Source organism: Podarcis muralis, chromosome 1 (assembly GCF_964188315.1).
Source record: "Podarcis muralis chromosome 1, rPodMur119.hap1.1, whole genome shotgun sequence".
Classification (NCBI taxonomy): domain Eukaryota; kingdom Metazoa; phylum Chordata; class Lepidosauria; order Squamata; family Lacertidae; genus Podarcis; species Podarcis muralis.
In genome coordinates this window covers 25618637-25640510 of record NC_135655.1, presented here as the reverse complement: position 1 = coordinate 25640510, position 21874 = coordinate 25618637, and the positions used below count along the sequence as shown (strand labels likewise).

The window sequence follows — 21874 nt, the reverse complement described above, 5'->3', positions numbered from 1 at the left end:
GATGCTACAAACTCACACGCTTCGTTGCCCAGCATGTCACAGAGTTAGCTGCAAATCCCAAATGCATCAACACTGAAGGCAATGCACCCTCCCCTTAAGGGAATTCCTTTTGACAGCAGCTTAGATTGAAACCTGCTGGGAGAAACTCATACTGAACTGGATGAGAACCATACAGAAACCTGGAGTGGAATGGCTGTGAAAACTGGAGCTGCTTAACACTGTCATTCAGCAATGAAAGAAGGAAGAAGGACACAAGATTGCCTCATATTCCCCCTGGAAAGAAAGGTGAGATTTAGCAACTGAGCAACCAGTAATCAAACGCACAAATGCAAGACCCATAACTTCTTGCAACATCTATAAATATTTGGCTCCCTTTCATAAATAGTCTCAAATGAGATGCAGTGGTTAAAATGTTGGGTAGAGATAAGAGAAACACGGGTTAAAATTCCTATTCACCTATGAAATGCGCGTCAGTCTCTTAGCCTATTTTACAGAATTGTTGTGAGGATAAATTGAGAGGAGGAGAAAAGAAAAGCATATATGCTGATTTGAGTTCCTTGAAACACAAGTGAAATAAATAAAAATACACAACTAATAAACCTATAGTGTGGTTTAATATTAGGTTGTTGTTGCTGTCATCGTCGTCGTCATCAACATCATCATCATATTATATATTTGTTTATACCCTGCCTTTTCCCCTGATGGGTCGCAAGGTAGAATATACAGTGGTACCTCTGGTTAAGAACTTAATTCATTCTGGAGGTCCCTTCTTAACCTGAAACTGTTCTTAACCTGAAGCACCACTTTAGCTAATGGGGCCTCCCACTGCCGCCGTGCGATTTCTGTTCTCATCCTGAAGCAAAGTTCTCAACCTGAGGTACTATTTCTGGGTTAGTGGAGTCTGTAGCCTGAAATGTCTGTAACCCGAGGTACCACTGTAAATGGATTTCCATTCAGAACCAGGCTATGTCCAGTTGCTGAGGACATGAAATGTGAATTAGAAAGCAGTCACTATGGGTTGGCTTTAGATTAAGTTAGCTGCACTTCTGTCCTATTGAAACAATACAAAAAGTTGGTTATAGAGTCCGGTTGACTCTAAGGGAAACTAAGAACACCACAGACATTCTAACTATGTCTACTCACAGTTAATTTAATGGGGCTTACTCTCAGGTGAGTGTGGTTAGGATTTCAGCATTCATTACTTTGGTCCCAGTCTCACATGCAGGTTGTTAACACAATGATTTCATGTATTCTATGTGCCTAATAAAGGCTAAAGGAGTTTGATATATATATTCTGGTGTGCTGGCTTTTTGGACACAAGGAAATAATTTACTTGTTTGTTTATTTAAATATTTGATGACTTGCTGAAGCACTGCATCCGTGGGAAACATTTTTATTTAATGAACACTAGAGGGTATTTAAATATTTTACAGCTAAAAGTGCTCAAGCCATCGTTTTAGATCTATACGGGAGAGTGGAACTATTAGCACATGACTAAAATGTGTGTATTTAAAGAGATGTCAAGTTTAGATAGATATTTAGATAGCCTTAAGCTGTGGAATTCTCATAATACATTGTTTTTAAATGAACACCAAGTCAGTTATAGATAAACGGAAGGTTTGGACAGAAAGTATCTCAGAAGAGTTTGGGAGACACCTGGACGAAACCTCTTTGGTCACTCAGATTCCATAAGGGCAGCCATGTTAGTTTGTTGTACCATGGCAGAGGCGGAATTAGGGAGGTGCAGCTGGTTCATCCACACTGGGCACCAAGCAGAGAGGGTACCGCAGCAGGCACTGCAACAATGACAAACAAAAGAAGGCAAGAGGCAGAGGGGGAACCAAATTTAGGCATTGCACCATGCACCACTGAAATGTTAAAGCTCAAAATCGATCACTGACCATCGTCAACAAAGGAGTCTGATGTTCCTTTAAAGAGTGACACATTTGTATTGGAACAAGCTTTCATTGACCATTAATCAATGAAATCAAGCTGTCATGGCTAAAGTAACCTGAACGGGTCGTGTAATAACAGGATGTTGAACTAGATGGCCCATTGAATGCTGTGGAAATTCACAGCTGTTTCCTTATTCACAAGCACCCTTCCCTGAAGCAAAACATACACTCATGCACATTAGAATAACGAATCTTTTTAAACAGTTCTTATATCATTGTGAATATTTCAGCTGAGGATAACAAGTTTCAGTCACAACATTTTCCTCAAGGAAGGATGATTTTCATTGGGGAAATAGTTTAATCAACAAGTGCTGGAGCCACTGCTATCATTAGCAGCAGAAAATAATAATAATTAAAAACAAACAGCATTTCACACCATGAATAATTTTTCCAGACTTAATGAGCTGTTGGCTTTAATGAACGTTTTTGCTGTGATAAGAAATGTAGGTAATGAGAGCCGATGCCAGATAGTTAAGACCTTCTTTGTTGTGACTGTGTCAAGAAGCAAATTTTGTGTGAATTGTATCAGGGCTGCATGGACAGATTTCTTTCTTTCTTTCTTTCTTTCTTTCTTTCTTTCTTTCTTTCTTTCTTTCTTTCTTTCTTTCTTTCTTTTGAATGCCTGGGATGGGCAGGGGGATCTTTTAAAATATATCATCAGGCCAAAATATGTTTGGATTGGAAGTTGCACATAATGAATATTAGGAGGATGTGTGTGCCCTGCCTATGTGTGAAGGCAAAATAACAAAGGGGATTGGTGTAATTGTGGGACCTGCTCGCCTGAGTCAATACCCCACTGTTATGTGGATCAGGTCCCCTTCAAAGCCTCAGAGCACTCTGCTGTTTCTGCAACTTATAACACTATGTTCTCTTATATCTCTGTGTTTCTCTAGGTCCATGAGCTTTGCAAGAATTGAGGTTGTCCAAAATTTTGCCTATAAAGCACCAAGACCTCTGGATTTTTATAACAACAACAACCACAAAAGCAATTAAAAAACCAACTACAATAGTTTTATTATAGCACAGCAGTAGATAATGTAAAAGAGAGAGAAAAGAATCAAAAGCTTAATCCTTTCTACTCAGTTCCAAGAAATACAATCAACACCAATCATAGTGATGCTGGATGACAATGTCCCCACATCACATAGGCACAGAAGGCACCAGACAACTTCCTCCAAGGGCAGAAATGCCATTAAGACATCACAGAACATCCCCACCCCACAGCAACAGAGCATCTACTTTGCATGCAGAAGATTGCAGCTTTGATCACCATCTTCTACTGCAGAAGAAAGCTGCCAGAAACATCTTGCAGCACCTTCCTGTTATTTGTTTGTTTGTTTGTTTGTTTACCGGTATTTATTTATTTATTTATTTATTTCCCACCATTTACCCAGATGGGGACTCCAAGATGTAAGGAAACAAATGACTCCTGCTTTCAAAAGCTTACTGGAATTTGAATCACATGGTACCCCAATTATGGTCATCAGCAGTTCGGAAACAAGTTTTTCCCAGGGCTCGCAGATCTAATCCTTCAATAGTCAGACGAGAGAGAGAGAGAGAGAGAGAGAGAGAGAGAATTTTTCTCTGATTCACCCTGTCCCCCTTTCCCAGCGAACTATAGTATAAACAGAGAAAGTGAGTAGTGAAGATATGAGCACATTCTCTTCCCATAATCCTCTTGGCTAATCATTGGCTATGTGTGTGCTATACCTCTAAAGCACATTCCTCCCTCAAAGAATTCAGGGCACTGTAGTTTGTTAAGTGTTGCTGGGAATTGTTCATGTTGTGAGGGACAAACCATAATGCCCAGAATTCTTTGAGAGAAAGAATGTGTTTCGAATGTGCTTTAAAGGCATAAAGTGTACATAACACCGCCCAAGTTTGTTTGTTGTTTATTAGTCACTTTACACAAGTGTCTAACCATGTTTCATACCAGAAAGTGTCAAATGTAGTCATTCTTAACCACTTCTGGGCTTTTCTTAATGAGCTTATCTGTATCAGGTTTGAACTGGGGAGAGTCACCCTGCTTCTGCTAATTAGGAGACAATGTTAGATTACTATTTATGTTATGCAAACCACCTATCATACATCAGACTTTAATTAGATTTGCTTACCCACCACACTGGTCCTGTCTCTACATCCTGGATGTGAGTGACTTCCCTTTTCCATTACTATTCCCTGGAGCCATCCTGTCACTGATGAACCAATGACTCACGAACACTAACAAATTAATGTCCACTATGAACCTTTAAAGGTCAAAAGGGCTTCAATGAGCAAAGATCTGATTGTAAAGAATGCATCACCATGAGATCGTCATGTTGTCTAATATGACAACAAGCTGTAACTGAGTATCTCGAAGTCAGGGACATAGGACAGAAGAAATGTACAGAAATAAGTTGGAGATGAAGAAGAAATTATGGCGATGATATTCAGAACATATAACATAAAGTACTTCTTCTCATTGGGACGCGGGTGGCGCTGTGGGTAAAAGCCTCAGCGCCTAGGGCTTGCCGATCGAAAGGTCAGCGGTTCGAATCCCCGCGGCGGGGTGCGCTCCTGTTGCTCGGTCCCAGCGCCTGCCAACCTAGCAGTTCGAAAGCACCCCCAGGTGCAAGTAGATAAATAGGGACCGCTTACTGGCGGGAAGGTAAACGGCGTTCCGTGTGCTGCGCTGGCTCGCCAAAGCAGCGATGTCACGCTGGCCACGTGACCTGGAAGTGTCTCCGGACAGCGCTGGCCCCCGGCCTCTTAAGTGAGATGGGTGCACAACCCTAGAGTCTGTCAAGACTGGCCCATACGGGCAGGGGTACCTTTACCTTTACCTTTTTACTACTTCTCATAGCATATCATTAACCAGCCTTTCTCAACCTAGGGTCTCCAGGTATTGTTGCACTGCAACTCCCATCATCCCTGACCACTGGTCTTGCTAGCTAGGAATGGTGGGAGTTGTAGTCCAACAACATCTGGGGACTCACAGTTAGGAAAGGCTGAGCTAAACTATGGAAATGTGCTTGAGAATGCCTAAGAAGATGAATTCAGGGGCAGATAGCCACCAACTTGGATTGCTATAAAGGGGGATTAGACAAATTTATGGAGAAGAAGGCTTCCAATGGCTACTAGTCGTGGTGGTCATGCTCTCCTTCCATGATTTCATCCATAGAAACATACAAAGAGCAGAATTTTAAGCATAAAACAGTTCTGTACATAAATAAAACAGTACTAAGGACCAATAGGCACAGCAAAAATCACATGAGGAATACTCTCTACAAAGTACAGTATAAAGTTAACAAATGTCACTATTATACTTGATGTTACCGCACCAAAAACAAGCAACTGTGAGCTTCACAATAACAATATTGTTATTGGAAACTGCCTCAGTCCTTAGGAGTCGGCACCTATTACAGTGGTACCTCGGGTTATAGACGCTTCAGGTTACAGAGGCTTCAGGTTACAGACTCAACTAACCCAGAATTAGTACCTCGGGTTAAGAACTTTGCTTCAGGATGAGAACAGAAATCACATGGCGGGAGCTCCCATTAGCTAAAGTGGTAGCTCAAGTTAAGAACAGTTTCAGGTTAAGAACGGACCTCCAGAACAAATTAGGTTCTTAACCCGAGGTACCACTGTACCCCAAATGTATATTTGCTGTAAAAACTGGAAGTCTGCAAATTGCCTTGGCATCCCCACTCTGTACAGTTCGATGCTCTCCTAAGCTGAATCTGAGATGTCAAAATGATATTGTTTAGCCATGAGATGAATTCTTAGAAGGCAGTTTATATGAAATCAATAAGAGATTTAGTATACATCCCACTTCAAAACCCATTAAAAGCTATATGTGACCTTTGCTGATTAAGTGTAAAAGAAAATCCAAACCCAACAAAAACAACCTCCTCGTGGATGCATTGCTCAGACTCAGAAAATAAGAAAGTATTCCAGGTTTTCTCTATTTTCAGGTGGGATTTGCACTCACATGCCAGCAAATTCAGGTTGCACGATTCAGGTTGATTAGTGATCCTGAGCAGCTAACCCTCTCTCCCTCAGCACCAAAAAGAATCCTGACATTTTCTGTCAAGGGAAATGATTGACAAATGCACTGTAAAGTGTGGGAAAGCACTAGCTTTGATGCAATATCACCACACCTCTCTGCTAACATATCAGACGGAATACTCAATAAATAGCCAAGGTCAGCTAACCTCCTGGCAAACTTTGTGCATGTTGTGGGGGAGGGGATGTTAAAAACTAATACAAAGTTTTGTATGTTCTTTCTTTTTAAGACAAGCAAACGGCTGGTTGATGTACATACTGAATAAAACAGACTTATGAATGGATGCATAGAAAGCTGACATGAACTAAAAATAGGCTGCTCTGACCATCACTGTATTTATGAGAGCAACAAAGAGCAACATATATCACTAGCATTCATTTACTAGCTACCTGGGATAATTTCTTTTAATGAGTCATGTATGGTTTCTACTTGATGTTGGTTTTGGAGTGAAAGGCAAGGGAATATGTAGATTTTAAGAACACGGCTTCCCAGATTTGCACTCCCATAAAATGACTTCTGTTGCTAGATTTTATTTGGCTATTCTAGGGTTATGAAGTACACAAATCCAATATTTATTCTATACATCATGCTTAGATCCAGTGGCGTAGCGTGGGGGGTGCAGGGGGGGCCGGCCGCACCGGGCGCAACATCTGGGGTTAGGGCAAATCCACAGGTTAGGGGGCGCAAATCCACGGGTTAGGGGGCGCAAATTACTTGCCTTGCCCCGGGTGCTGACAACCCACGCTACGCCACTGCTTGTATCTAATCAGAGTGTTCATTTGACATAAGAAAAGAAGAACTGATGATTTGAATAGCACAATTCAAGGGTTGGTGTTGACCTTTAAAGCCCTAAACGGCCTCGGTCCAGTATACCTGAAGGAGCATCTCCACCCCCATTGTTCTGCCCGGACACTGAGGTCCAGCTCCAAGGGCCTTCTGGCAATCCCCTCACTGAGAGAAGCAAAGCTACAGGGAACCAGGCAGAGGGCCTTCTCGGTAGTGGCACCCACCCTGTGGAACGCCCTCCCATCAGATGTCAAAGGAAAAAACAACTACCAGACTTTTAGAAGACAGCCCTGTTAAGGGAAGTTTTTAATGTGTGACATTTTGATGTATTTTTAATCTTTGTTGGAAGCCACCCAGAGTGGCTGGGGAAACCCAGCCAGATGGGTGGGGTACAAATAATAAATAATAATAATTATTATTATTTTTATTACTGCCTGCATAAACGGGTGCTAAACAGGATAAAATGACTTATATGCAGCACCAAGAGATAAATACACGATGATCTACTCTGTATGGTGTCCTTCTAGAGTTGGGTGCAAACCAGATATGAGTGCAACAGCATTCTGCCGACCTGTGGTTCCCAGCATCTGTTATCCAGAGGTACCATGCCTCTGACAGTGGAGCTTGAACACAGCTATTATGTCTAGCAGCCGTTGTTGGCTTTCACGAATTTACATAATCCTCTATTGAAGCCATCTAAGTTGGTGACCACCACTGACTCCTGAAGGAGTGAGTTCCATAATTTAACTATGCACTACTGCATGAAGATATCCTTTCTTTTATGTGTCCCGAATCTTCTATGTTCTTATGAGGAGCCTATACCTGCTTTTCCATCTCCAAAACAGATACCCATGCTCAGCATGCTCCATTCTCATTCGGGTATTTTGGAGAGTTTTCCCCTTAAAATTTAGAGATTTTTTCTCGGTGGCCCCCATTTTGACTTCATAACAATTGGCAATTTACTCTTGAGATTGCTATTAGATGGAATGATAATCAAAGCTGATATTTTTCTCTATGAAGATGGGTATCAAAAGCAGGGATGGGGAAGTTTTTGTTTTCATAAAGTTCATGGTCAGTCTATACAGCTAAAATATGTAGATATCACTCACATTAATATTTTTAAAAAAATAATAGTTGGTCTATATATGCATATAAGAAGATATACATCTGTTGAGAAAATACTTTTATTAAAGTCCATAGGGGTACCAGTATCACAAAATCTCCTTTCAACTGTTATTTTTTATTACTCTTTGAAATTTCAGTAGGGCTCTTTAGAGTCAGTTTTCAGATTTAATTAAAAAAAGGCTGCAAAGTAATATAGAAGATATTCCAATCACTACATCCAATTACAAAGAAGAGGAAATCAATAGAGAAAATTTAAAGCATGTCTCAAGTATAATAAAAGAGAATAATTGGCAATCCCAAAGAAAAAAAGGCCATCTGACAGTAAGGTAAAGTTAGAGAGCTGGACAAGTGCTAAATGAATGTATTCGCAAACAATGCTTTGAGCAAAAGCTGACCTTTATTCAATATGATTTGTGATCTCTGTCAATCACTTTTTGCACCTCTTTGTGCAGGCAAATTATGTTTGGCAGGAAGGTTCTCAGAAAAGGAAAGTGTTGTGAACAGACATTGAGAAGTGGGTGCATGTTCAGAGCCGTCTCAGACTTGGGGTGCCCTGTGAAATGTTAGAAGGGGATTTGACACAAATCAAAATGGTTAGCTGAATTCAGAGGTATGAGTGTGCAAAAAGCTGCTGTGTGCATTATATATTTGGTAGCTAAATTTTCACTGTGTTCCTAGCCATATTATAAATAATTTTATAAAATTTAATCCAGCGCTTTGTTACTCTTGGAGTATACATGGCTATAATAGTTTTCCTATGACTTTCCATAATACGTTTCTGCTTTAATTCATGCTTTGGAAAGTTTATATTTTATATTGTCTAAAGGCCTTTGGTGTCACATGTGGTATTTTGATGAATATTCTAATGCACATTGGATATCCATTTGTAAATTCCAACAGAGAATATCAGTGGTTTTCATGCAGGGAGCTATTCCACTTTTTTTACTAAAAGATTTCACATGTGCTACTGAATATTAATCAATCAGTGAGAATCCTTGCTTCCCTGATATGCTGAAGAAAGCTGGCCCAAATCCTTCAGCCCAGCATTCTGATTCATAACCGAATATTCACATGACTTGTGGTCTATTCCTTCCCTATTGCTCTGATTTTTTTCATTCATTCATTCATTGATAATACTACTATACCACTTTATAACCTGCAAACCTTGTCACATTGGATTCAGAACTGCTGCACAATGCTGACCTTCAGTCCTGTCATGGAAAAAGGCAGCATATAAATAAGTATATAACAATGACAATACAAACGAGGTATGCTGGTCTGGACTTTTAACTGTGTTCCTATTTTCTGGCAGTTCCCTCACTGCAAGAAATGAAGTTACAGGGAACCAGGTAGAGGGCCTTCTCGGCAGTGGCGCCCTCCCTGTGGAACGCCCTCTCATCAGAAGTCAAGGAGATAAAGAACTACACAACTTTTAGAAGACATCTGAAGGCAACCCTGTATCAGGAAGTTTTTAATATGTGATGTTTATTACGCTTTTATATGTGCTGGTAGCCGCAGATGGGGAGGGTATAAATAATAAAATTATTAGTTGTTGTTGTTTTTAATATTATTACAAGAGGAGCAAATCCTCTGCTACCTCAAATAAATTTAAAATGTGTTCGCATTTAATTATTTTTAAAAAGAAAGAACTGACTGCATAAAGTAAAGTAAAATAAAATAAAAATAATATTTGCATTTATGCCCCATGCATCTGGGGTATAAAAGTAGAAGTGCCATTATTAAATAACAAAATTTACAATTGCATAGGACATGCTAATTTTGCTATTTAAATAAGAGATACAGTGGTACCTCGGGTTACATATGCTTCAGGTTACAGATGCTTCAGGTTACAGACTCCGCTAACCCAGAAATAGTATCTCGGGTTAAGAACTTTGCTTCAGGATGAGAACAGAAATCATGCTTTGGTGGTGCAGTGGCAGCAGGAGGCCCCATTAGCGAAAGTGGTGCTTCAGGTTAAGAACAGTTTCAGGTTAAGAACGGACCTCCAGAACGAATTAAGTTCTTAACCTGAGGTACCACTGTATCGGTATGGTCAGAGGTCAGCAGGCGCCCTGAGACTACCACCTTTTTGAAACTTAACAGGTCTGGGATTGGCCAGTGCTTGTATGGAAGACCTCATGGGAACCACATGTACCCTGCCATGGATTCCATAGTGGAAGAGCAGTGGGATATAAAAATGTAAGTAAAGAAATAAATGTTTCAGAATTACATGCCATTTTTTCCTTATGTTGGACATCAATGCTCCCCCATCCCCTTTTCATAGAACAATGGAAGGGACCACAAGCATCATCTAGCCCATCGCTCTGCAATGCAGGAATCCTTTGCCCAATGTGGAGCTCAAACCCATGTCCCTGAGATTAAGTGCCCCATGTTTTACCATCTAAGCTATTCCAGCCAACAATTTGCTGGTTCCATCTGATTTAAGGGCCATTAAAATAATAACAAAAAGCACACAATCATGCAATCCTTACCCTCAGAAACCAGTAATTGATACTGGATATATTTTCCCAATGCCATTTAAATTATTTCAGATCTCTTGGATGTTAATTAAAAGTAACAATTCAGGTAATATTTCTTTGCACTTTCTCCTTGATTAAGACTATCCCTCTGACCTTCCTTTAGGAAGGAAAAAGAAACCCAGTGAAAATGCCTTTGAATAAATCCGTCAGGTGTAAATATATGATCACTCACAATGGTGTGTCAAGATAGTCTCTCTGATGTGTTGTTTGATATATTATGCAATCTTTTTTCTGCAGATACCCATGAGCAATCCTGAATTTCATACATATTTCTGGTACATTTTCACAATTAAAAAGCAACCCTTACCACAAACTCCAAATTGCAGATAACATTCTTTACTGTGATTTATTTGTGAGGAGTTGGAAATATAATTACAAGCTCATAATTATGCCTTGATCCACAGCGCACACTGTATAATACAAAGTAGTGTGTATGCGTTTCATCTGTAATAGGGAAAGTGTTTCTGGGCAGGTTTCAATGCTTAGAACAGGTCAGAGCAATTTTGCTACCAGGTGTTTAACTTGGTCCAGGAGTAGCTGAGAATATTGCCCTCTTTGACCATTCACACCAAAGATAACAGAACAGGTTCATGCTAACCCACTAAGTTTCCTCTTATAATTAGGGTGACAAATAAGTAGAGGCATGAGCTATCTTTTCCAGTACATCCTTGGAGCACATATAACCTTTGTGGGTAGCCCTTAGGAGTTGGGGTTTTTTTTTTTTTTTACCAAAAATTGCTATCAGGTTTTGTTTTTTTTAAAAAAAATAAATAAATCTCAATCAATGAGAAAATAAAGCCTGCCTTCAGGGATCACACTGTGCTCTTCCTGATCATGAGTAAACTTTTTATTATTATTATTGCTTATGAATAAGACTGTGGTGTCTTTATTCTTTTAGGAGGGATTTAAAAGCGGATCTTACCAGGAACATACAATTCAATCTGAGGCAGACTGAATTGCATAATAGTAAGAGGTTCTAACGAGCCTGCAGCCAGCTTTCTGCTGTGCATGAGAAGAGGAATGTAAACTCTGCTAAGTAAAGGAACTTGCTAGCGCAAGTTAGTAAGGATATTAATAAACAATATATCCTCTCCGGCGACCCTGAACATTCCCACAGTAAGCAGACTCAGGTCCTGAGCTGCATACAGCAGCCTGCAAAGCACCTTGGACCAGGACAGGTTCTTTTCTGAAGCATCTAATTTGCATTTATTTATTTGTAATATAATATAACAGGTATAGAAATAAACATGTGAAACTGATATGGAAATAGACCACTCCATTCATTCCCAAGTCTAGCACATCTTGAAGGAGGACAATGGATGCATTAGCGTTAGTGAAATAGTTGCATGGGAGCATATAACATAGCCATGGAGAGGATTCTGATGAGTTTCCATGAATAAAATTTCCCTTCTCACAAAATTGCACTTTGACTGCAATGCAACATTTTCCAAGATAACAAGCCATGTGGAAGTGGGGGGAGGATCTGATAAAACTTAAAAAAGGTGACTGATGTAAATCAAACAGAAATACTTTCTCTCACCCCACCACCCCATTCAACTGATTGCACAACTCAGAGCTCCAGGAAATTACTGGTTCAAATGCATTTGAATTATGACTAAATGCATACCAATGATAACAACATCTGCAGTTCCGCGAACTGCTCAGAAGAATGATATGGGTTATTAACCGCCTGGCAGAAGGTGATTGCCAGCTGGGTAAAGAAGGAGATTCTTCGGAACAAAGTGTTTTAACACAAACAGCTGCATTATGAGATGTTTTATAACCTGGATTGATTCTTGTTGGAAACAAGTTAATAAACTATGTGGACTGTGGTACCATTCCAGCATGCACATACAGCCAGTATGACAGAGGCCCTCCATGATGTTTTACTCCAATCCTCATTTCTAAGCTTATATGCAGTTGGTTGTTCTTTGGAAAACATATATAGACATATCCCCTTGAGAGCAGAACGCTCCCTTCCGGCATTCAGTGTGGACACTGAAGGACAACCCAAGTAACACCTTCTCCCAAACAGAGTTGCTCATCTCACAGCAACTTAATGGGGGGCCTTCTTCATGGTGCCCCCCCCTCCAGTCTGTAGAATGAGCTCCCCGCCTCAACAAGGCAGGCACGTTCTGAGGTAAGCTTCTGTTGGCTGATAAAACGTATCTGTTTAGTTTTCCCTGGCCCCTCATTCCAGCTGAACGATTCCTGACAACAGTAATCAGGATATATTGGTTTTATTAAACTGATGTCATTGCCTCTTGAATTGTAGTTTCATATTGAATTGTTTTATTATGCAATGCTGCTGTATCATTTGTTTGTTGACACATTTATTTAATATAATATGGAATAACACAGAAAACACACAGTTGTATATTAATAAATATGGAAATTATTTTAAGGAGAGGCTGTATATAAATATTTTAAATAAATATATTGTCATCATCAGAATGTAAGAATAGTCCTGCTAAGTTAAACTGATGGCCCATCTAGTCCAGCATCCTGTTCTCACAGCGGCCAACCAGATGCCTCTTTGGAAGCCAGCAAGCAAGACCTGAACACAAGAGCATTCTCCCCACCTGTGCTTTGCCCCTGTTGTTCAGTTGTGTTAGTTCAATAAAGGTTCTTGCTGTTATCACTGTGCTTTGCTTCGCATGAACCCACCTACAATTCAGGGTGAATTCAGTTTTCTCTCCAAGATAGAGCCTCCTCCTTCTCAACACTCCTTTTCCCCATGCCACATCCCTCCCTGGCCCTATTTTGCACCTTTCCATGAGAATTTTTGCCCAGCTGCAAGGTGTTCTTCATCTGTGAGAATGCTTTTTGCTTGCCTGTATGGAGGACGCGGGTGGCGCTGTGGGTTAAACCACAGAGCCTAGGACTTGCCGATCAGAAGATCGGCGGTTCGAATCCCCATGATGGGGTGAGCTCCTGTTGCTCGGTCCCTGCTCCTGCCAACCTAGCAGTTCAAAAGCACGTCAAAGTGCAAGTAGATAAATAGGTACCGCTCCGGTGGGAAGGTAAACGGCGTTTCCGTGTGCTGCTCTGGTTCACCAGAAGCGGCTTAGTCATGCTGGTCGCATGACCCGGAACCTGTACGCCGGCTCCCTCGGCCAATAAAGCAAGATGAGCGCTGCAACCCCAGAGTCAGCCATGACTGGACCTAACGGTCAGGGGTCCCTTTACCTTTACCTATGGAGGACAGAGCACCATCCAAGTACGTAGTTGCAAAACTCCTACCATATGCAAATGTCAAGCTGTTGGTGAATGTGGTGGACTTGTAAACAGGTATACAAATTTTGGGAAGAGGATATGAAGGAATTTTCTGAAATAACAGGTGTCCCAGGGGGCGGGGCGGAGATGTCACCCCTCTTCAGGGATGACACCCGGGGTGGACTGCACACACCGCACCCCCTTCCTCCATCAGTGGGTCTAATCCAGCACTGCTATTTTTACATAAGGTTCTTAAGAACTGCAAATCAATTTGTACAGACAAATTGCTATAGAAATCATCAATAACAGCTTATAAGTTGCTGCTTCTGACTCATAGAGGAAGTTGCTGTTGATGGTGGATCTAATATCTTGGCAAGCTGAGGTGAAATATTTGACATTTTACAATTTGTCTACAGGAAATAACTGGCAAAACTGAACCCAGTACCACGGCAAGGAAAGGAGACAAATGGAGATACTAAAATCCAGCAGGATAAATAATAAGAAATATTAGCTAAATGGAGCACAAAAGAGAAGTCAGTGTATTGGGAGTTTTTGCAGTTGGAAATGGGGAAAAAAAACATTTAATTGAAAACTCCAGTTTTCCTAAAGGGAAGTTTTATGATATACCGCACTTTCCAGGCATTATCTTACAATTCACATTAATAAGTATTTTTTTTATACTTTCACAAATGAAAATAAACCTACTTCTGCCTCTCCTTTTCCGTCTTTGAAATGGCCTAGTCATTAATTGGAGCAGACACCAGGAAATAAGACCATATAGAGGTGCTAAATCCATTAGCCTGACAACACAGGACATCTGAAAAAAGGGGGTGAAGGGGAGGAGGGAGAGACCAGTGGTATGTATAACCAGGATGTCCAACTCCTTTGTGAGCCATGATTGTACTAAGTGTTTGTTTAAGGTTTCACTGTCTGTAGGGGCCTGGTTACCATTCATGTGCTAAATTTATTTAGCAGGCATAGACTTAACAGGTCATTGCATAACTGGACCTTTTGCCATTTCATAGACGAGCTGGTTCTTCACTTTTTCTTTTTAATTGATATATTTATGTGCCTGGGGTCTGGAGGTTTCTCAACGGTTAGACGCAGCTTAAAATATTTCAGATTTATCATATAAAAACTCACCATCAGATTTTAGATATGCATTTGAAAGGGCTTCAGGCTTCACAAGAATCGGTGTGTTACAGGATGCAGTAGAAATGTGTTGCGTGTTGAGTCACAGTAGCCCCCCAATAATTCACACTTCACACATCAATTTTTGTTTAAGGTTTTTGGCATAATTTTTGGCCACAACTTTATTCAAATACAAAAAATGTGAGTGGTTGCTTAGGCATTGGTTATGACTATCTGTCCTTGCCCTCAGGGACAGAGCTGGCCTTCCGGACACCAGCGGAAGCCAGCGTGGGAAACAAGTATTGGGTGAGAAATAAAGCCGGGAACCAGACCATTACTTCTCACCCTCATGTTCCTGTGGGGCTTGCACGGCCCAAGTCCGACTCCGGGGACAAGGACGAAAGAATGGCAAGCCCCTGGATTTCCTTCAACGGAATTCCCATTCGCATCATTTGGAGGGGTAGGCACTTACCCCTCCAAGCACCAATTTAACCAATGCCTAACCGCCATGGAGCCCTCAGCTCACCGCCAAACCACTCACAGACCCAACCAAGACCTCAGCTTGGTCACCACCGCACCAATCCAAGCCTCATTCCCTGAAGCAGAAAGGTGCACGCCAACAGCTCGGAAAAAGGATGGCCTCTGAAAAAGAATCTCGGGGTGGGAAATCGCATCTCCACCCAGCTCCCGAACCTTTTTGGCCACCGCAGAATTGATGCGTTTTCTGGCCCTTTCAGTGGCAGCCGGGCAACGACTGCCCCTCCAAACGCAGCGTTGCAAAAGCTTTGACCAAAAAATTCTCGCTGTTGGCACCATTGCCCGCAGCGTCTCCATGTCTCTCAATATTGCAGCACGTATCAGGATGAAAAATCACATCTCCGCCCAGCTCCACGATCTTTTCGACACTGCAGAGTTAATGCGTTTTCTGGCTCTCTCAGTGGCGGCTGGGCAACGACTGCCCTTCCAAGCGCGCCATTGTAGCAGCCTTGACCAAAATATTTTAGCTGTTGGCACCATTGCCCGCAGCGCCTCCAAGTCCGACAAAATTGCAGCACGCAGGGAAAAACAGTCCATAGAAACCAGGTCGTTCTCACCCAGCTGCACCACAATGGCCGATGGGGGTCCTTCCCATAGCAACTGCCTCCGAATCCGAGGCAGGAGCTCCAACCAGGGCATTCCCCGTCTGGACAGCCAAGACAACTGAATATGCGGAGGAAGGCCGAGACCTGGACCCATTCCCTACTGCCGTGCTGCGACACCAGCCCAGTGGATGATGCTGCGTAAGATAAAACAAGCAAAAATTGTCAGACACCAATAATGTTAACGAACATAACCTTTGAATGCATTCGATTTCCAACGACCTGTATTTTATTTCCACTGCCTTATTAACACGCTTTCCGGCCTTCTCGGTGGTAGTTTGTCTAGGCATTGGTTCCCAACTAGCTGCACCTGACCTCCGCAGGGCAGCCCTGACGACTGGGCCCCACCATATCGTCAGTACCAGCAAACATTGTGGGGGAGCAATGCATCCCAAGGCAAACGCATCCCGCCAGGTGTCGTTCCCCATAGGGGAAAGATGCACCCCATCTGCCCTAAAGAGGGGAACAGCCTTGAAGAAAAATAGCAGGGTGCAATATTACAGAACCACGTAAAGCAACGACCTATTTTATTTGTTATTTCTTTACTATATTTATTTTATTCTATTGTCCACCGCCTTATTAACATGCTTTCTGGCCTGCTCGGTGGTAGTTTGTCTAGGCATTGGTTCCCGACTAGCTACACCTGACCTCAGCAAGGCAGCACTGACGACAGGGCCCCACCATATTGTCAATACAAATAAATAGCGTGGGGGAGCAATGAACCAGGATCAGACTCAAGCTCACCCCCAAATGCTCCAGGGGACTCTTGCGTGGCCCTACCCCTTGAAAGGGGTCGACAAAAGCATGGCAAATCCATGGATTCCCTTAATGGAATATCTTTGCACATTGGAGGGGACAGGTGCTCCAGACCACCTTGAACCAATGCCTTGAATTATTTTGAGTCCAGGGAGAGCTGCCATCAACTCAATCCAAGCCCTCTTGCATGCGGGAATGCAAACTTATGCTGGAGGAAGACAGCAAACATTCTCGCCCAGCTGTACCACCAGCACTGCGGGAGGACCTGCACAGGTCACACTCGACCGCACCAAAGGAAGGATCTCCTCCCAAAGCATTCCCCATCTGGACATCCAGTATAGGTTCACATGGGCAGGAAGACTGAGATGGCGCCCCAGTCCAGACTCATCAGCGCGCTTGCCAGCCCAGTGTACAATGCTGTGGCCCAAATGTGCACAGCTGCTCCTATGAAAAAAGGAAATAACAGACAAGCATCAGCACAGACATCATTGTGACACTTCCTGATATAACCCTTGTCAGCGTCAGACTTCCAATGACCCGTATTCACAATCCTGTCTACTGACAGGCCCCCAGTGTGCAGCCTTTGCAACAGCACCTAATTGTAAGGAATGAGGCGTTCAGCGGTAAGCAAGCCGCAGGCCGTAATAACTGGTGCACGACGTAAGCACATTGATGCCTGGCTAACGGAAACCCATTTTCATGCACTAGGAGCGGGCCAGCCCCCAGGGAATAAAAAGCCAAATATTCTGTTATCCATAATTGGGCAAGGGCCCTCCTCACCTGTGGCGGGAAACCTGATTGTGGCACTCCTGCCCACTAAGTCTGTTTTAGAGTTCCCAACTCTAATGACAAGCTCCAAAGGATAAGGAAAAGTCCTGAAGCAATAAGCCTCCAGACTCTCAGCCCCGTGCTGGCTCCAACAACCATTTTCCCAACCCTCAGTGCGAAAATGCAATGGACTACTGAAAGGAGTCTCGCCTAGATCTTTAACCAGCAGACAGTTTTAACTTGTTGCAGATACTGCATAGGTAAAAATTGACTGACTTCCTGCCCACTGTCCTATGAGGTTGGAGCCTATTCCAACCTTCCAAGGCCCTGCGCCCTACAAACTTTATACAAGGGTCTCTGAAAAATAAAGCTTCAGTGTAACAGACATTGCAGCGGACTGAATTCTGATAGTTATAACCGCATGCCCAACTTGCAGCAGGTGGACCAAATACTGCTGGATCTGCTCAGAGGATGGGGGCTAATTCATCTGAATGACCGAGAACTGCCAGCTTAAGGCTAAGAAATCCATCCAGGCCTTCCCATAAGAGGTAAAAGCAGAAGGGGAAATGGAAGCTGCTGCTCTCTGTAATCACTAATTGTTGTCAATCAATCAATCAACCTTTATTGCATTAGCATACAGCCATAGCAAGGATAAGACAAAAAATGCTAGAGACAAGCAACCAATCAAAATTCAAAGCGATATTACTGGCGTTATGACATTTAAATACCCTAAGACAATAATGTAAAGATTCAGTTGCCAGCGCCGAGAATCTAAAATGTGGGTGTGTATAAAGTATATAATGGCCCAAAATAGGCTTGGTACATTAGGTTAAAAGGTAGGAAGAGAATTAAAACAGGTCCAGGTCAAAATGTTGTTGTCAAAATGCCACAGGTGGTCTGGAAAAGTCTGGCAATAGCTGAGTCTGGAGCCCAGGATCTGAAGCGCTTCATCTGAAAATCGGATAGAGTGTCAGCGACAATATTAGAGGATCCCGTAAATTGGAGAGTAGAAAGCACAATATTAAACCTTAAGTGGCGCAGCTCGAAAGCATGAGTGGAGGGGCGGAGACTGTGCTAGAGTGTGAGGACTGTTTTGCCAAGACGCTCACCACTACCTGGTTATCAGACCAAAAGCAGATCCAATGGTCACTGAACTCTTCGGGCCACATGTGAACTGCTACAATGGGGAAAACTCAAGAAAAGTTATGTCACATGATTGCCTCACCACACCAGGCTCGAGGCCATAGCTTTGCACACCAGCAGCCCTTGCAATAAAAACCAAAGGGCAAAGATCCAGCAGCACCAGCATGAACCTGAAAATCCCTGTGCGGGTTCAAGGTATCCTGCCATGGCGAACTACTATTGCATACATTCAGGAATTGCTACCATCGCCTAATATCTGCCTTCACCACACTTGGTAGGCATACACAAAGGTAAGGGGACCTCAGGCCACAGGCAGCCTGGCCTAGTGGCAAGATTAATTAAGTGACCCAGCAAGATCGGATCTGATGAAGCATCACTTGCTACAGAGGAAGTATTACAAAATAACTTCCTTCAAGGCAGACAGCTTCTCCATAGGCAAGTGGTATGTTTTAGCAACGATATCCAACTGGATCCCTAAATAAAATAGGAATATGGGCAAAAGGTATTGAGCTATTGCTTGCCAGCTTCCAGCCCCCGCTTGGGCAGGGGGCATCTTGTGCTGCCATCATGATAAGTAAACTTACAGGGCCGACGCTGGCCAGAACCCCTAAAGAAATCCCGACAAAGCTGCCGCCGAGCCAGCTTCCTTTCCAGACACACACTCTGTGCAATGCAAAAAACACACTCCGTGCAGTGCACAGACTCTCCCTGCAATGCAACTACACACTCCGTGCAATGCAACTACACACTCCGTGCAATGCAAAAAACACGCTCTGTGCAATGCAACTACACACTCTGTGCAATGCAAAACACACTCCCTGGAATGCACACACCCTCCATGCAATGCAACTAGACTCCATGCAATGCAACTAGACTCCATGCAATGCAACTACACACTCCGTGCACTGCACACACCCTCCGTTCAATGCAATTACATACTCTGTGCAATGCACACACACTCTGTGCAATGCAAAAACACACTCTGTGCAATGCAACTACACCCTCCATGCAATGCACACACACACCGTGCAATGCAACCACACCTTCCGTACAATGCAACAAGCCACTTTGTGCAATGCAACAAGCCACTACGTACAATGCAACAACACACTTCGTGCAATACAACAACACACTTTGTGCAATGCAACAACACACTCTGTGCAATGCAACTACACATTCCGTGCAATGCACACACACCCTCCATGCAATGCACACACCCTCCGTGCAATGCAACTGCAAATCTCTCACGCAATGCAATGCAATTGCAGCCCGTGCAGCGCCATGCTCTGCAACGCACAGAGCAAACTGCAATGCAGGCACGCAAAGGTGCTTTCTCCCACTTGCATATTGCAATTTGGCGCCTGTTACATCCCTCGCAGTGAGGTAACCACCAAAAGGACCTAAGTGTCCAGGCAGAGCAATGGGGGAGCATGCAGCTGTCCCATACAGGGGCCAATCCTGCAACCTAAGCATTACCGGCACTATGCGCTGACCCAGTGAAACCAATGCTTCATGGACCACATGGGGACACTATTCAGGCCGGAAACGCTTCCAGGCCATCGAATTCTAGGGCAAAGCCCTATGATCACCTGCTAGGCCAGGCATAAATGTTTTCAGTGAAATAGCAGAGGTAAGCTAGCCCACAGCTTGTCCAGGTACCCCTGCTTGCCCTTTTAGAGGGAAGCACCCCTTCAAGAAACCCAAAGTTCTTTTATCACAAATGGGCCGAACTACCCAGCAACAGAATAGCCCAAAAGGAGCAGTTTATTTTGTTTTGTTATAACAATGGCTAAGAGGGGGATATGAACCCTGTCTCCCAGGTCCTAGTCCTACACTTTAGCCACTAAGCCACAATGGCTCATCTCTAAAATGGCAGTCGCCACTATCAGGGCAAAACAAACTTAAAGAAAATAAACTTGTTCAGAAACAGCATAGTTCAAGAGCATATACAGAGTGCTCATAGTCCTTGGAGGCACAGGGAGCCTCTGGGGCCCTCTGTCTGCCTCAGATAAACATTAGCAGCAACTGGGCCTGCAAGCAGATACATTCCTATAGCGAGAATGTCATATACAGGGAGAATCTTCCCACTGGGCAGGGTAAGGGGTGGGGTGGGAAATCGAACAGGAAAAGGGGGAAATTAAATTATTTAAGGGACTAGAGAGGATTAAAAGAAAGGGGAAATAAAGAAATAAAGAAATGTAACCAGACAATGAGAAGATTGTCCAAGCGCTCCATGTGATCCGATGCAAAACGGCCAAGAGGCTGTGCCAAAGTCTGGCCCCTGTATATATAGACTCTGACCCCTCCTCCGCAATGGCAACAATCAAAACACCCCAGCAACCCAGTTTAACCATTAAATGGTCGGGATTCAACTAAATTTGCCTAGTCACCGGAGGGTGGCCTGTTCCCAACCGCAACACGTGCTCTCTGCTAGGGAGAACACGCTTTAGCAGCAAATACAACAAGCACAAATTTCAACATAGACCATCTATGCAATGCCTTTTGGAATTCCTTTCATTTCAGGTGAAGGTGCTTGAGGAAATTTGACTTTTCCTATAAAAAATAACCTGACCCACAAATTTGCCAAGTGTACGCAAGTTTTCCCCTCGGGACACTTCCCAGGCCGCACAACTTTTCCAGCCACACTTCTTGTCCCAGATCACACCTACTATTGTCTCTGGTCCCATCCAATACTGGCATGCACCCCCCAGAAGGTTGTGTAGTGGTTTTCTTCAGCCAACACACCATTGTGGTGTTTGAGATAGCTTTACTTTGTCAGATCAACAGCAGCTACTGAAGAACCCACAAAAGCGGAGACCGCTGACCTATAAATTACCCAGGCTTATATAAAGGCATTCCCTTCCTTTAGCTTTAAACATGCATAAAAATTAAGTCACGTTCTCAGAGGAAAAGTATGCCTGCATTATCAGAGCTGCATGCTTGATTCAGCAAGAAGAACAGGGTGCCTACTTTCCATCAGACTAGCTCAAGGCTGAGTTTTTCCTGCACAAAGGTTCACAGCGCATTCTTCATAAAGCCTGAGTAAGCAGATTCCCCTAACAACATCCTTTCACACTGTCTTTTATGGCTTTTACATCGCTTCACATGTAGGCAATCTATCAAAGCATACAATACCATTTCTACTACAGTTGCTCAGTGGGTAATGCTACCTTTTGCCTGGAAAGATTCTCCACCCCTGATGTACACCACCTGGTAGGAAGCACAATTGTTACCACCAAATAAATATTTTGGGACCTCTGCCTACACTCA

General features: G+C 43.0%; 1 long non-coding RNA gene across 1 annotated transcript; it reads right to left on the bottom strand.

The window, feature by feature from the left end:
• Positions 1 to 14940: 14940 nt before the first annotated feature.
• Positions 14941 to 20849, bottom strand: LOC144327017 (uncharacterized). Its single transcript, XR_013391992.1, has 2 exons — positions 20808 to 20849; positions 14941 to 16074 (listed from the first exon to the last, which is right to left on the bottom strand). It is a non-coding gene; the product is annotated as an uncharacterized LOC144327017 (long non-coding RNA).
• Positions 20850 to 21874: the final 1025 nt, after the last annotated feature.